The sequence below is a fragment of the Suncus etruscus genome, chromosome 5 (assembly GCF_024139225.1).
Source record: "Suncus etruscus isolate mSunEtr1 chromosome 5, mSunEtr1.pri.cur, whole genome shotgun sequence".
Classification (NCBI taxonomy): domain Eukaryota; kingdom Metazoa; phylum Chordata; class Mammalia; order Eulipotyphla; family Soricidae; genus Suncus; species Suncus etruscus.
Window position 1 is genome coordinate 101,534 of NC_064852.1, and position 15,121 is coordinate 116,654.

Here is a 15,121-nt window from a genome sequence, read left to right on the forward strand (position 1 = left end):
AGTTCACAGCACAAGTGGTCTGCTTTGAAAGACCTGGAGAAGGAAGATATGTTGATTTTTAACACCTGTAATAGTATTCCTGACTCATATAATCAACTAAAAGTGGTAGTGTTTGTTATTCTTTCCTTGTTCAGGTCTATATATTTATGCGACCAATCATTTTCAAGCATGAATCTTATCAAGAGTAAACCGAGAAATTGTCTCATTGATGAGACCCTGGAATCGTGCCTAAAATTAAAAACAATAATATACAAAATGACTTACCAAAACTATCCAAGGAAATGCAAGGCCAATGTTCACATTAGTGTTTCTGATTTTGTCAGTCATTGTCAGGATGTAACTTTCTCTACATTGTAGGACAAATTTTATGGAATTTAACATTATCGATAAATAATATCGTTCTCAAGTTTTTGTTTATTAGTTGTGTTATTTGTATCCTCCTGACCTATGTGGATACTTGAATGTAGAATATTCTCAATAAAAACTTATTGAAACTAAAAACAATGTACCATCCTATGTATTTTTGGTTTTAAAAATGTGGCTCTCGGGGCTGGAGAGATAGCATGGAGGTAAGGCTTTTGCCTCTCATGCAGAAGGTCGGTGGTTTGAATCCAGGCATCCCATATGGTCCCCTGAGGCTGCCAGGAGTGATTTCTGAGCATAGAATCAGGAGTAACTCCTGAGTGCTGCTGGTTGTGATCCAGAAACCAAAAAAAATGAAAAAATTTTGGCTCTCAAAATAAATTTCAGTGGTGGTTTGGCTCAATTGAAATAAAAAAAGGTTGCCGATCACTGCACTAGTGGATCGTCTAGCAGAGATAATGGTGTTGAAATCTCCCACTATTATCATGTTTCTGTCCATATGTTTCTCTAGTCTTGTGAGTAAAAGCCTTACATATTTCACTGGCTCTACATTTGTGTAATGTTGATCAGGGTTAGTTGTTCTTGGTCTATTCTCCTCCCCTCCTTCCCCACTCTCCCATCAATGTAGTGTCCATCTTTGTCTCTAAGTACTTTAATAAGGTTAAATGCAGTTTGGTCTGATGTAAGCATGGCTGTCCTAGCTTTTGTTTGTTTTTCAGTAGCCTGTATAATTATTTTCTATCGTTTTATTCTAAATCTTTGTCTGTCCTGAACTTTGAAGTGTGTTTCCTGCAGGCAGCAGGTGGCTGGGTTTTATTTCCTGATCTGAACTGCTACTCTGTGCCTTTTGCTGGGAGAGTTTAGTCTGTTGACATTTAAGGAAATTATTGACAGAAAGGACTCCTGTGCCATTATAGTGTGTAGAATTGTTGTTGTTACAATTGGGTATTTGGTTAATGTAATTGTTGTTTGAGTAGTTCATTTAGAGTCAGTTGTTAGCATGAATACTTCAAGCTTTATTTTGTTTGAGAATGTTGGTAATCCTCCCTCCCATGTAAATGAGAGTGCTCAGTAGTGGACTCTAGGTTGAAAGTTTCTCTCATTTAATGCTTGGAATATGTCATTCCACTCCTTTTGCCTGGGTTGTTTTAATTGGGAGATCAGTTTTGATCCTTTTTTTAAACTTTATTTAATTACTTTATTCGTTGGGTAACACCCAGCAGTGCTCAGGGCTATTTGTGGCTCTGCACTCAGAAATCTTCCCTGGCAGGCTGGGGGACCATATGGGATGCAGGGAATTGAACCAGGTCTCTCCCCAGTCGACCTGCATGGAAGGCAAATGCCCTACCACTGTGCTATTTCTCCATCCCCTGGTTTGATTGTTGTTCTTTTTTTTGTTGTTTTTGGGCCACACCCGGTGACGCTCAGGGGTTACTCCTGACAATGAGCTCAGAAATTGCCCCTGGCTTGGGGGACCATATGGGACATTGGGGGGGTGGAACTGTGGTTAGTCCTAGGTTAGTCGCATGCAAAACAAAAACCATACCACTTGCACCACTGCTCCAGCTCCTCCCTTGATTGATTCTTATGTTCTTTTCTTTATACTTAAAATTGTTCCAACTTTACTGCTTTAAAGAGTCGATGGAGGGGCCGGGCGGTGGCGCTAAAGGTAAGGTGCCTGCCTTGCCTGCGCTAGCCTTGCACGGACCGCGGTTCGATCCCCCGGTGTCCCATATGGTCCCCCAAGCCAGGAGCAACTTCTGAGCGCATAGCCAGGAGTAACCCCTGAGCGTTACCGGGTGTGGCCCAAAAACAAAAAAAAAAAAAAAAAACTCGATGGATTCTTTTCTTTCTCTTCTCTCTTCTCTCTCTCTCACGTTCTGCTATTTGAATTACTACATGCCTTGCATCTTTTCTATTGGGGTCTTGTGGTCTTCCAAAGACCCCGACCAGCGGGGAAAGCCGGGGGATTACGTCAGTAATTCGCAATTCTCGAAGAAGAATCCGGCCTGAAATAGAAGAGGGACTGGGAAATAATGAGACTCGAGATGAGGGTTTCCAATCAAGAGTCCATTTAATAAAAGAAAAAATAGACCTTTTATAGACAATGCAAAACAGAGAGAGTAGGGGCGAGGCACAGTTGGAATTGCTGTAACTTTCCACGGGAACATCTTGATTTTCCAAGGTTAATAAGATTATCATCAGTCAAGAGATTTACATTATTTTTGAGCAAGAAAATACAAAATCTAATCTCAGCTTGGGCCTTTTGACCCCTGTCTTTACAAGGACATCTTGGAGCCTAATGACTCCCTAGCTCTAGGCTATTTATTTCTTTGGGTCCAAGGGCAAAGAAGGCCACATGCAGCTTGTAAGCACTTTGGCTAAGACTTTCAGAAACTCCATTTTGATTAGTGAGAGGGCTTTTTAATTATTCCAAACAGTGTCCAACAAATTCCCCCTTTTTTTATTAATTCAAAGATGGGTGGAAACCCTGTCTTAGGCTGTCTGGTGGGCCCCCAGTGTCAGAACCCCAAAAGTAACGGCTCAGTGGAGCACGCAGGAAGGTTCTTGCATTAGTGCATGTAGGCTGGAGTGCCCTTCCTCTGAGAGCCTGCACAAAGTTAAAGAATGGGGTGTGCTCCTGACCACTGGCACCAGGCTAATCCCGTCAAAGGCATTTCTACCGCCGTGTGAAGAAGGATTTCTTAAGCTTAGCGAGCCGTTCCAGTTCCTCAAAATCCAGTTCTTCAGGGTCGCTCTCTTCGTCCTCAGCAGTATCAGCAACGGGGGGCTCCTGAGGCTGGAGCTGCTGGTAGTAAATGCCCACAGATTTTTTTGTAGCCTCATTAATCTGGGTTTTTATAAAGCCAGTTAGGCGGCGAAATGCCCATGGACCAAAAGAAATGAGCAGCATGAACCCAATGAATGGGCCGAGCAGCGTCGGTAGAAGGGTGGATAACCAGGGAGATGTGGAGAACCAATTTTTATGCCAGCTTTCCTCCCTGTCCAAGGTTTTCTTGGTTTCAGCTAGACTTTCTTCAACCTTTTTTATGCTATCCTTAACAAGGCCTAACATCTTTAAAACAGCAACATTCTGCTGTATTCTCCCCTCCCTCAAAAAAAAAATGTTAAATTTAAACCATGGCGGTTTTTTTGCACTATTTCTGCTAGGGATTTAACAGTTAAGTAGTGTAAACTTCTTTTAAGTTTGTAAACATTTTTAACAACAGTTATAAGGCATTATCAGATTCTAGAGTATGAACCAATGAATAAATTTTTGTGCTCACACCAATAACACCCAGGCCTCCCAATAAGGCTAGGGTATAGGCAGTGTCTGATTTTTTACTACAGCGGGAGAGAGACACAAGGTTATATCTAAGAAGTAATAAGGCAATTTTTGGTCTAACAGTTAATTTAGGCATTAAAACAACCAAAACACAGTAGTTCTAGGACTAAAGAAACAAATGTAAAACAATGGGGGAGATAAACCAGTGAAACAGGCAAAAAACGTTAAATTGGGGAAAATCATGAACTGAAAGGAGGAATCAACGACAAGAATTTGATTACAATTTTCAATAAGGGGAATAGGGAGAAGCATATTGGGTACCAAAAGGCAAAGTTCAAGTTCCACCACCTGTTCCAAGGTGATGCCGAAGTGAGGCTGGGGGCTGCAGCGCAGAGCGAAGGGGTCAGAGACAGGCAGAGGGTCGCCAAAGCAGAAGGGTGGTTGAGATGAATAGCAGATGCAAATGTCTGATGATTGGACAGGGGGGCGCATATATGGTCCGAGTAAGCAAAGTCCCTCGCCCGTGACCTGTTTCAAAGTTAAGCCTTGGTGCAACGGAGGTTGTTGGTGGCAGCGGTGGGCATCAAGGGCAGTTAGGCAGAGTATTAAATTCAGCATTGTCCTTAGGCAGAGTCAGTGAGAAACAGGTCAGGCAGGAATGGCGAGCTAGCAGGAGGGGTGACAGGCTTTTCTGAAGTGGATGAAGACAGGAGTGCGGGAGGCTGCAGGAGGTCTATAAGGAAACAGCTTGGCAGGAGGCAAATGGTTACTTGGGGGCCCTTTTTTACAATAAAATATTCCATAAATTTAATTTTTTATATAAAAAAGGAATTTTTTTTTTTTTTTGGTTTTGGGGCCACACCCGGCGGTGCTCAGGGGTTCCTCCTGGCTGTCTGCTCAGAAATAGCTCCTGGCAGGCACGGGGGACCATATGGGACACCGGGATTCGAACCAACCACCTTTGGTCCTGGATCGGCTGCTTGCAAGGCAAACGCTGCTGTGCTATCTCTCCGGGCCCTAAAAAAGGGAATTTACTTAGTCTTCTGGTCTGGGTTTACAGGCAAAAGACACTAGCAATTTACATCACACAAATTATTTTCGAATACCACAGGAATGTTATCTGACCTCTGTCAGACTTCAGCATAAAAAAATTTTATAATTAACAATTGCCAATTAAAAAAAAAACTTTTAAAGTTTACCTAAATGATTTTTTTTAAACTTCTTAATTATTATTTAAAGGCTAGATGCTATTCTTTAGCCACAAATCCATATTCTTTAGGCCTTAACTTACACATAGCAGGAAAGCTGGGTGATTGCAAAGTCCAGAAATTCTCCAGGGAAAAGTTGTCCCCGATGGCCATTGAGAAATCTGGGGTTTACCATCCCCTACACTTTCTGCCATGCTGTGAGGACAAAGCCAGCTTAACACATGATTTTTAGCAGGATGTTACAGTCTGTTAGATGACCAGACTGAAACAAGTTGAAAAAAAATTAATTGAAATTTGAAAAATGGATAAGGCTTTAAAAATTGTATTTATTATGAAATGTAGAAATAACAAATAAACAGTCAAAACAAAACAACACTAAACACAACATTGTGGCCACTTTCACTCATCACAACATACACATGAACAGACAAAAGGATTGAATTAAAACTTGCATTAGAAAAATTGACAAGCGCTTTTAAATATTTAGCCGGCATGTTTGTAAGAAAAAAAAATTTGTAGAAAAACTTTTAGTTTTTAGAAGTACTTAATATAGCTGGAGTGGAACTTTGCTGAAAATAAAATTTAAGGCTTAGATTTAACACAAAACATTTTTAAAACAATCCTAATTTGAAGTTTAAAACATGAATTAAAATGTAAGCAGTTAAAAAATTTGTTAAGTAAAATGGTTAATGAGCACTGTAGAAGGAGTGTCCACTCTGGAGTGTGATATCATTTGCTGTAAATGAACAGGTTTTCTTTAAATTAGTTTAACAGGAAAACAGTAAGGCAGCTGCAATAAAGTGTTAAAACTTTTAACAAACAACTGTTCCTACCTTGAAGACTTTAAGTGAATAATGTAAAACTTATATACCAAATTAACAAGATGTTTAGACATTATAAAATATAAAGACATTTGATGCACTTTTACACCTAGAACTTAAGACCAAAATTATATTTGATACTAGTTAATTTGCTTTTAAAATTTAGTTACTTTTATAATATTACTCATAAAATTAAATATATATTTTTCATCAATACTAGATTTCTTTACTATGACACAAATGTACAGATTTGTATAATGTGCTGACCTTCTGAATACACTTAAAAGGATAGTTGTTGTAATGCAAAGGTAAAGAACAATTTTTTTAGCACAAAATTAAAACTAAGGGTATTATGAAGCACACCTGGGTGTTAACTGCAATAAAATTAACTAATTAACTATATTTTTTAAAAAGGTTAACCACATTATTTTTCACATTTTTAAATGCCTTAAGAATCAAAATAAATTTTCTAATAGAAATATAAAAGACTCAGATTTTAATACCTGTGTGTACGTTTAAATTTTTAAAACACCAAAAGGTTTTTCTTTTACCAATAATCTGTTATTACAAGTGACAGAATTATGACCTTGCTCTAAAATTTCTGAGAGGCATGAAAAAAAGGAGTTTATTGCTGTTATCTTTCTGTTGCTTTTTCTTCCTAGAGAATTTTTTAACCCTTACAGACCTGAATTTAGAAGGTTTTCTAGTTTTCAATGTTTTAATAATTACTTTACAACACCCAATGCACAAAACTTAATTACACAGTTGCTTTTAGAAAAGGCACACTTATGCCACATAATTTAATTCATAAACTTTACAATTATTTGAGGCATCTTATGAGATGCAACAAAATTCTGACAATAATTCTTACTATATATTTCACATGAACAGTTTCTGAATCTTTTTAATTCTACCCCGCCACTCTTTGCCACAAACACTACCTCTGCATAGATTAAAGGGCTTATTATAACATTTTGAACACTTTTTTTTTTTTTTTTTTTGGGCCACACCCGGCGATGCTCAGGGGTTCCTCCTGCCTGTCTGCTCAGAAATAGCTCCTAGCAGGCACGGGGGACCATATGGGACACTGGGATTCGAACCAACCACCTTTGGTCCTGGATCGGCTGCTTGCAAGGCAAACGCCGCTGTGCTATCTCTCCGGGCCCCATTTTGAACACTTTTAAAACCTTATAATTTTACCAACTGTGGCTTTTATTTTAGAAAAATATTTTAGGGCTGCATTTTTACCCTAAGGAATTGGGGGGGGGGGTTGGCTAGCTTATTAGGATACTGGCTTGCGACTTTTTTTTTTCTCTTTACATGCATCTTTTGAAAAACTGTATAAACTTATTTGCTGGATAATGAATATTAATTTTTTCCTTAAAAGAGGCACATGCCAAAGGCCAATTATTTGTATTTTGCATCAGCCAATTAATATAATTAATATGCTGTTTTATTTTAAGGTTGAATAGGATAATTAGGTTTATTTTCAAAATATTTTTTACAAAATTTATTACCTGTGCTACACATATTTGACAAAGTGTAGGGCTGACAAGGTGAAGCAGAAACTTCCACTGATAATGCGGGGAGGGGCCAGCACAGTTAATAGCAGGGAGGCTAGAGGTAAAATTTTTTTCTACAGTCAGCAGGGTGTAATGGTATAGAGAAAAAAAGCAATCTTTTAAGATCAATTACTAATATATTGGAATTAGAGGGAATGTTAACCGAAGGAGACTGAAAGTTGGGCTCAGGGCTGGCCCAAGCAAAATGTACTGAGTAAAGGGCGCATTAGACCCAGAAGTTTTAACAGCAAAGTGCAGATATCACAAGGTTTTATGGTTTAGCAGCTGACCTGGTTCAGTCTGGTCAGAAATAGCTTTTGGCAGGCACGAAGGACCATATGGGACATGGGGATTCGAACCAACCACCTTTGGTCCTGGATCGGCTGCTTGCAAGGCAAACACGCTGTGCTATCTCTCCGGGCCTTAAGGTTTTTCTTTGGAGGTTGCAGGTTCCATTAGCATTTTTGTAAGCAAGCTGCTTGAAAGGGGATTATTATAATCTGCAGAGCCCATAATCCTTTGTACCGTTTCTAGGAGTTTGCTAATGAATTTATTGTAGGGCTCCTGGGGGCCTTGCACTGTTTGAGCCAGCAGAATGGTGGCCTGTGCACTTTTAGGCATGGCTGTCCAAGCCCGGAGGGCAGCAGCATTGATCTGAGCCAAACGAGCAGGGAAAAGCCTCTGTTGCTGTTCTCTAAAGGAGGCAAAGGTTCCTGTGCCAGTAAGCTGTTCATAGATCTGATCTGGGAGGGTAAAACCTCCGTCGCCCAGGTTGGCCTGTTGCCTGCATCGGGCCAAAAAGTCCATCTCCCAAAGTATATAGTCAGAGCGTGGCAAGGTTGTGCTAGCAATTTCCTTCCATTCAGCAGGTAACAGTTTTCCTCCATCTCGGACTACCTCAAGGCAAGAGAGGGTGTAGGGGGCATTATGGCCATAGGTATTTATGGCTTGAAAAAGGGTTTCTATAAGTTTGTGTTGGAGACGTTGGTATCTCCTAATCTCAGCCATGTGGTTGCCCACTGAAGGTGCAGGTTCAGGGTTATCAGGGACTTGTTGCGGCTCTTTCTGAATGTCCTCAAGGGACCTAGCTGAAGCCTGAGCCCTCTGGGCAGCCTGGACTCTATCTAGGCTGTGGCTGAGAGTCACAGCACCCGTGCCCCTTTGTTGGGACCAGCCCCGATCCTCCGGAAGCGGGGTATGGGAGGGGGCAGGGAGGGGGTAGGCAAGGTAACTCGCTCCGGCTGTTGATTAAAAAATACAGGGAACTGATATAAGTCATCAGAGGCTTGAAGCCGGGCAATTTGTTCCTCCAGACTTTTTATCTCCTTAAGTTTTCTTAATTGTGCCTCTAGGTCGGCCTTACATTTTATGAAGTTAGAGGGGACAGTCTGTTGTGCTAGAACCTGGGGTGGATTAGGCAGGCGGTCTGTGCTATATGGAGGGGGGGGGGGAGTGTAGGGAGAAAACCGGCCATGATCATAATGGGCGGCCTCGTCCTGCAGGGACAGATTGTCTTCAGTATATAAAATCTCCTCCTTAGTGGGTGCACTAATTATGGGGAAAAAACCCTTGGAGGGTTCCAAGTCTAAATCTATAAGGCTTTCTGTTTTGGGAGGGGTGCTGCTGGCCCGAGATTGACTGCGGGAAGCCATTTCTTCAACGGCTTCAGCCTTTTAAACAATGTCCTTGTTAACGGGGCTTTCCCCAAAAGAGTCTAATTCTGCTCCCGTAATAATTTTTCCAAGAATAGTCCAATAGAGCTGCATAACCTTTCTTTCTCTTTACCATATTTGGTATAGTATTGCAAAATTTCATTACCAATTTGTTTCCAAGTACTGGTAACGATTCGAGGTCTAGTGACTACAAACCATGGACAAATATCATGGACACATATAAAAATTTTAATTGTCTTTTTCTTTCACTTTAACGTTTCTTTCACCCAGCTCTTTCTTAAGATCTTTTAAAAAAAAACCTCTTCTTTAGATAAAGTAGCCCCCATTTTTCTGGGGCGATAGTCCTCAATCTCTGGGACGATTGAACAGCGGTGTTAGTGATCACTTAGTCTAACCTTCCTGCACCCTGCCCTTAATAGGGACTTACCGGCAACTTGTGGACAGGCTCCCGGGACTCGCGCTTTGCCCTTCGGCCGGGTGTTCTGTTTTTCGAGCCTTGCGCTGGGCGCCACTTGTGGTCTTCCAAAGACCCCGACCAGCGGGTAAAGCTGGGGACCACGTCAGTAATTCACAATTCTCGAAGAAGAATCCGACCTGAAATAGAAGAGGGACTGGGAAATAATGAGACTCGAGACGAGGGTTTCCAATCAAGAGTCCATTTAATAAAAGAAAAAAATAGACCTTTTATAGACAATGCAAAACAGAGAGAGTAGGGGCGAGGCACAGTAGGAATTGCTGTAACTTTCCACGGGAACATCTTGATTTTCCAAGGTTAATAAGATTATCATCAGTCAAGAGATTTACATTATTTTTGAGCAAGAAAATACAAAATCTAATCTCAGCTTGGGCCTTTTGACCCCTGTCTTTACAAGGACATCTTGGAGCCTAATGACTCCCTAGCTCCAGGCTATTTCTATTTCTTTGGGTCCAAGGGCAAAGAAGGCCACATGCAGCTTGTAAGCACTTTGGCTAAGACTTTCAGAAACTCCATTTTGATTAGTGAGAGGGCTTTTTAATTATTCCAAACAGTCTCCAACAAAGTCTGTTTTGTTGGCATTGTTTTTGTCTCTGATTTGTATAGCAGCCTCTTTCCAGAGAGTTGAAATTTCTCTGTTGTTATCTCCCTCACTGGTTTTTCTTCTTTCACTTTTTTCTCCCACTGATATTTCTTATGATTCGGAGATCATTTCTTTTGTCTTTGTTCAATAGGTACCTTACATTTTATTCCAATGATTTGTCTGTCTGTCTCTCTCTCTCTCTTTTTTTTGACTTCTTTATTAATGCTGGCTTGCATTTTGTATTCGACTTTTTCAAATTCTCCTGCTGTGTATACTGGTATTGTGGCTTGCTAACATGTTTTTTATTTCCTTCAGTTCCGTTTGTATGGATTCTGTCATCTTCTGAAAGAGTTCTTTGAATTGGTTGAATTGTTCATCTATAGATATCTTTTGTTCACCAGCTACTGTGACTCCTTGGTTTCTGCTGCTGAAACATTAAGTGTTGAGTTTAGGTCCTCAACTATAAGGCTCTAGTGTTTTGGTGCTTTTGGAAATTTGCCAGGATTTCTCTCCAGATCCCAACTGCAGCTGTCTTCCTTAGTTTTCCCATTGTTCTTTGCATTTGGTGGCTTGAAATGCTGTAGTTGCAGTTGTTTAAGAAAGTGATCTATTGGATGAATTGCATAAAAAGCAGCAGAGGTATATCTGCTTTAGAGAGGTTATTTTCCTAAACAAGCGAGATTATCTGAGTATGATAAAAAAAAATTGCAAACTAATTCGTTGGTTTGTTCAACTGGGTTTTGAGGTGTATATTTTCTAGGAAAAAGAAGTGCTAGGTCCATTAAACTGGAAAATAAATGACGTACATTGAAATGTCCTTACACAAATGTACCAACATCCTTGTAGTTTTGGAAACGGAGGGTTGATGGGATGGCCCAAAAGACCCTGTCTCCACTCTGACATAGACCAGAAATCCTGAATTTGTACAGGAGGATAGGGGGATCAGGACCAGCAGCCTCCAGCTTCCTCTTTTTAAGACACCTTTGGGCTTTAGCAGTTCTTGGTTTTGCTCCTGGCTTTTCACTCATTGCTCACTCCCTGAGGAACTCAGGGAAGTACAGAGGATGCCGAGGTCAAATGTACATTGGCCATGTGCAAGGCCAGTACTGACCGATTGCTCCCCATCCCATTGCTGTATTATCCATTCCCCTCAATTAGACTCTAGTTTTAACCTATTCTCATCTCTGCAATAACCAACATGCATATGGGTAGCTGCGATTCTCTTCCTCATTTGTTCTGTGATTTAACCGTTTTCATTAGGGAGCCAGACTCATGCATGGACTGTTGTTCCCTTCATTGTCTCTAACCCAAGATTCTCCTTCTGAGGCAGGGTATTTTGGGGTAAAGCCTGCGTTAATCTCCTGGCTAGAAGGAGGAGCCCTGGGGAGGCTGCCAAGAAGCTTGTCTGTCGGTGAGTGTGGGAAGAGCCTCCTGGGCTCAGGGTGTGGTTTCGGTGTGGATTGTCATGGTCTTTGTGAGGTGGGGGACCTGGGCTTGGACCTTGGGACTCCCAGAGCATTGGTGCATGACCTCTCTTGCTCTCTTTCAATTTGCTTGTTGCTGAGTCCCAGAATAATCTGCAGCTTTGCTGTCTTGCCTTTGCTCTTTCTGGTTTCCTGTCTGTGGGTGTTTAGAACAGATCCTGAGATTCCTTCACTCCCTGTTTGTGCTCTCAGTGTGATTTCACAGCCCCATGTGGGGTGGGGGGAGGCCCTTCTCAGGTTCTCTTGCTTTTTTCCTTTGCTCTGATCTTTGCCCTTAGATTATTGTGGGGTTTTTGATATCCCCAAGGCAGTGATTTTCTTTCCTTTTATTTTGAGGTTCACTCAGTGAGAATAGTTGGGTTAATCTTGGCCTCGTGCTTCAGAAATTATTCCTGGTTGGCCTGGGGGACATTATGGCATGATGGAAGTTGAACTCAGGGTCAGCTTCAAGGCATGCTGTGCTTCCTCTGGCCCACTCAGAAATATATTTTTGTCTGTATTTTAAACTATTTATCAGCAAGCCCAGCACAAAGCTAATGTAGATTTTGCCAAGCTCCTCAATGTGGTGCTCCCAACCTGTCTTGCCTTTTCATATCTACTTATTTAATACCTGAAAACAGCATGTATTTGCTCCATTTATGTTGCCACTTCAACCAGGTTTCATTCAACTAATTTCTTTCTTTCTTTCTTTTTGAATTTTGGGTCACACCCGGCAGCACTCATGGGTTACTTCTGACTGGCTTCATGCTCAGAAATCGCTCCTGGCAGGCTCGGGGGACCATGTGGGACACCTGGATTTGAACCGATGACCTTCTGCATGAAAGGCAAATGCCTTACCTCCACACTATCTCTCCAGCCCCAACTAATTTCTTTTAATAAGTTTTTATTTAGGCACCATTTTTACAGAAATGTTCATAGTTGAGTTTAGTCATAAATTGTACACTGCCCTTCACCAGTGCAACTTTCCTAGCATCTGTGTCCTCCATGTCCCTCCCTTGCAATACCCCACTTCTGTCTAAGACTGACATTCTGTTTCTCTCACAATCATTGTCATGATAGTTGTGCAGTTACAGCTCTGTGATCACCACTTTTTGTGGCAAGATTCATATCATGGGCTTGTCTAAACAGCTCTCTGCCATTGTCTATTGTCTCTGGATATTATTATCATACCATCTTATTTTTCTTATATCCTACCGATGTGTTTGACTATTTTGGCTATCTCGCATTCTGTTTCATAATATAATAATAATCTCCATGTCCATCCCAGTGTAAGCCAATTTTATGACTTCATTTTTTTTCTAATAGCTGCATACTATTGTGTCGGTGTACCACAGTTTCTTTTTTTTTGTTTTTGTTTTTGTTTTGGGTTTTTGGGCCACACCCGGTAACGCTCAGGGGTTACTCCTGGCTATGTGCTCAGAAGTTGCTCCTGGCTTGGGGGACCATATGGGACACCAGGGAATCGAACCGCGGTCCATCCAAGGCTAGCGCAGGCAAGGCAGGCACCTTACCTTTAGCGCCACCGCCCGGCCCCGTACCACAGTTTCTTTAGCCACTTTTCTGTTGTCTGGCCCCTGGGTTGTTTCCTAATTCTGACTATGTAAATAGTGCTGTGGTGAATATAGTGAGGACATTTTGTATTGTGCTTTTGTGTTCCTAGGTCTATACCTAGGAGTGGTACTATTGGATCATATGGGGCTCAATTTCCACTTAAGCCATATCATAATATTTTTCAGAAAGGCTTGACTAGACATCATTCTCACCAGCAGTGAGAGTTCCTTTCTTCCTGCATATATGCCACACTGGTTGTTCTCACTGTTTCGCAGAGGAGATGCGGTGCAAGAGTAAGTTCTGAACACCTCTGAGTGTGGCCACAAAATCCAACCAAATAGAAAAACCGACCAGACTATTTAGGAGCATGAAGATTTTTTTCTTGCTTTATTAGCAAAATAAGGAAAGCTGTGGGCAAAGACATTAGCAGGAGATAGAGCTATGGTTCAGGCAGCCTTGTCAACATCTACTCTGATCAAAACCTTTTTCTCAGCAGAACTCAAGCCAGAAATCCATCCTTGTCCCTTCTGCTCTCTTGTCTTCTCCAATCAGAACTTCCTAAGTCATCACATGAAACGAAGTCATCCCTCTTGGATCCTCTTGGGAACATCTACAAGAAAGCATCCTGCATCAGAGAATTCCTGTCCACGTGATCAGAACCAATGTTCTGATCCATATAATGACAAACCCAAGAATGACATACTTGAAAGTCAAAAGCACAAAGAAAGCTCCATATATTTGACTAGTAGGACAAAGCATAGAAGAATATCAACAGTGTTTTCTAGACTACATAGCAGCGAAATAGGTAGCTCTAGTAAACAGATGACAGTGGAGGAAGTCTTTAACATAGGCCTGAAAGAAAATCCAAAAGACCCAGGTGGAGTAGTTCCAGGGATAGACTTGCCAATAATTTTAAGAGACAAGTATGTAAGGCCTGAGCAAGGCTTCAACGATGGATCAAATCTCATCACACATCAAATGATTCACACTGGGGAGAAACCCCATGTTTGCAAGGAGTGTGGCCGTGGCTTCAGTCTGAGGTCAGAGCTCATCACACACCAGAGAACACACACAGGAAAGGAGCCCTATGCTTGCAAGGAATGTGGGCGTACCTTCAGTCAGAGGTCAGCTCTTATAACACACACGAGGACACACACAGGAGAGAGGCCTTATGTTTGCAAGGAGTGTGGGCGTGCATTCGGTCTGAAGTCAAGTCTCATCACACACCAGAGAACACACACAGGAGAGAAGCCCCATGCTTGCAGGGAGTGTGGCCGTGGGTTCAGTAGGAAGACACAGCTCATCAGACACCAGAAAACACACACAGGAGAGAGGCCCTATGTTTGCAGAGAGTGTGGCTGTGGGTTCAGTGAGAGGTCAACTCTGATTACACACCAGAGAACACACACAGGAGAGAAGCCCTATGCTTGCAAGGAGTGTGGGCGTGCTTTCCGTATAAGGTCACATCTCATCACACACCAGAGAACACACACTGGAGAGAGGCCCTATGTTTGCAAGGAGTGTGGGCGTGCATTCAGTGTGAGGTCACATTTCAGTAAACACCAGAGAACACACACAGGAGAGTGGCCCTATGTTTGCAAGGAGTGTGGGCGTGGCTTCAGTGAGAGCTCAAGTCTCATTACACACCAGAGAACACACACAGGAGAGAAGCCCTATGCTTGCAAGGAGTGTGGGCGTGCATTCCATGGGAACTCAAGTCTCATCACACACCAGAGAACACACACAGGAGAGAGGCCCTATGTTTGCAAGGAGTGTGGCCTTGCCTTCAGTAGGAGGTCACATCTTATCTCTCACCAGATAACACACACAGCAGAGAAGCCCTTTGTTTGTAAAGAGTGTGGGCATGCATTCAATCTGAGGTCAAACCTCACCAGACACCAGAAAACACACACAGGAGAGAAACCCTATGTTTGCAAGGAGTGTGGGCGTGGCTTCAGTGAGAGGTCAAGTCTCATTACACACCAGAGAAGACACACAGGAGAGAAGCCTTATGGTTGCAAGGATTGTGGACGTGGCTTCAGAGATAGGTCACAGCTCACCAGACACCAGAGAACGCACACAGGAGAGAGGCCCTATGTTTGCAAGGAGTGTGGG

General features: G+C 42.0%; 1 protein-coding gene across 1 annotated transcript in view; it reads left to right on the forward strand.

Annotated features, from left to right (window-relative positions):
- Positions 1 to 15,121, forward strand: part of LOC126009371 (histone-lysine N-methyltransferase PRDM9-like) — a 55,462-nt gene that overhangs the window by 38,245 nt on the left and 2,096 nt on the right. The gene's annotated exons all lie outside the window — the stretch shown is intronic.